Below are 2,569 nucleotides of genomic sequence, written 5' to 3'. Positions count from 1 at the left end.
CTTTTTAAAATCTACAGTAAATTTATTGCAATGACACTATTTTTAATTTATCTTAGTTAAAATAGTTGTGTTTTAAAAATGTTCTATAAAAAACAAATATTTATATTTTTAAATTTGCGTTAAACTTCACTTGTTTATTTAAGTCAATATTGTTGTAGAAATTAAATAAATAATTTAAGAACAATTTTAAGTTTTACAAAAGTCAATAAATTAATTTTATCTTTAATAAAAAAATGTTTTAATATTTAATAAATTTGCTTTCCTGTTTACATTTATGATGTTATCAGAAAAAAAATTTGTTTTCTGATAAAAAATTATTGGATATTATTTTTTTTATATTTATGAGTTGAGATTTTTAGATACTGGAATTGAGAATGCGAGTAACTTTATCATACATTTTATTCAATTTATCTTCATTTAGTCATCAATCAAAATATAGAAAAAATAGCTCAAAATAATAAATTGGTATATGAATCCTTCAATTTTTGGTTTGTTATACTTAGTATTTTATAAAATATAAACTAAATGAAATTTACTATGCACAAGAGCCATATATTTTAAATAAACTAACACTACGATTAGTATTTTTTATGCTACAAAAGTTATTTTGTTTAAATCCTTTGTTTGAAAACTAAGAGTGAATAGTTTCAAATAACCATTTGACTCGTTCTACGATGCCTTATCTTTATTTAAGAACTGCTTCTGAGAAAGAATTTTTCAATTAAAAATAGTGAAAACATATTGTTTTTAATGTTTAACGTCAACTTATCACTGACACTGATATACAACCATCAAATGAAAAAAGCAACTCGTAAAACTGATTAAACCAGGAATTTTAAAGTTGACGACATTTTTTCGCTTGGATTAATGGGACACTGCAATAAATACCAATTGAAGTTATCTATACGTAATCTTATAAATTGCTTATTTACTTGAACGTCAAAAAAAAATCTTTATGTTTGTAACTATTATATTTTGCCTAGGACCCAATAAGATTTTACTCATCAATTTATATAAGTCTAACAATAATGAAAGGTATAACCAAAACTTCATTAATTACTTCTGATTAATCACTCGGTTAAATTAAAATTTGTGGTATATTATTCTCATGCTGTTAGACTGAAATGAATGACAGACAAGTATTTTTTATGAAGTCGCTTTACAATTGCACGACAGAAGAGTTTATGTGTGTTTGACCTCTTTTCCCTAACAGATGATTTTAAAAGATTTTCTCAATATATTAAGGGCGGTGTTACAATATAGTAAACATATTTTTACAATTATATAATTTTATATATCTAAACATTAAATTTTTATATTATGAAATTACTATTTTTCAACAATTTTATATAATTACTGCTAACAAAATATAAGAGAACTATTGAGAAAATTTTTTTTGGTTATGGGAATGTTCTTAAGAATATGCTACTGAAGATTATATGAGAAGAATATAAAAAAAGGATATTTTCTTAAAAATACATATTCTTGGAATGAAAAGGTTTAAATTTTTTTAATTTTTTAGAAGAGTAATTTTTAGTTCAGTTTTTATATTTTTTGTCATTTTTCAATAAAAATTATTGATATTTTTATTATATTTACAGAATAATGTACATAATGTAATGAATCTTAATTATCAATTATATATTAATAATAAGCTGAGAAATGATAAATAAATTATTGGGATATGATGAGATATACATTTTTTATTTAAAACAGTTTTATTCTGTATGAAATATTTTAGTCCTTAGAACTTATTTAACTTGAGCAAATTTATGGCTTTGTTTAAATTATACCAAAATTTATGAATATGTTAATAAATTCGCAATTACCATTAAAAAATATAGTTTAAAATAACATCACAAAAAATTAACATGTTGAATTGTTATTACAATGATGTAATTATGTACATGATCCATGATTAATATTTAATATTCTATTTAAAAAATTTATCAACATTCATAGATATATTAGCATAAAAAAAAAATAAAAAATATCATATGTGTTGTTCAAAGACTAAATAAATAATAACCATTTCAAAAAAATACTTAACGCAATAGAAAAATTTCCAGAAAAAAAAGTATAACTACTGATTACAGGAAATATTGAATAGTTACTATAGAAATATTCTTCGATAGTTTTTTTTAATATTGGATAGTTTATGCTAAAATTAAACTATTTGATTATATAAAAAATATCATCACTCATAAAAGGCCCATCATTAGTAGTTTCGTAAAATGGCCTCAATTTTGTAAATTCGAAAACATAAATTTGGATAATTGTGTATATTATTGTGTTTTATTTAGAATAGACTATATATTCAATTCCGTTTGATTGAATTATATCTGAAGCTAAATGATAAATATTGTGTTGAATCTTTTGTTTACTTTGTCTATCTTTAAGCGTCGCGTTGAAAAAATAATTTTATGAAGGATAATAATTGTTAGCTTTATTTCAAAAAAAAAGAAAAACTTTGTAAATTTTACTAACTGTGGTTATTAAATAACCGTACTGAAACTTTTTATTTGTCACCAATCACATCAGAAACTTTATTTCGCCTTCATGTACTTCT

This window comes from Daktulosphaira vitifoliae, unplaced genomic scaffold, assembly GCF_025091365.1.
Source record: "Daktulosphaira vitifoliae isolate Bord-2020 unplaced genomic scaffold, ASM2509136v1 Scaffold_4, whole genome shotgun sequence".
NCBI classification, from domain to species: Eukaryota; Metazoa; Arthropoda; class Insecta; order Hemiptera; family Phylloxeridae; genus Daktulosphaira; species Daktulosphaira vitifoliae.
Note: the sequence above shows the minus strand (reverse complement) of the source record.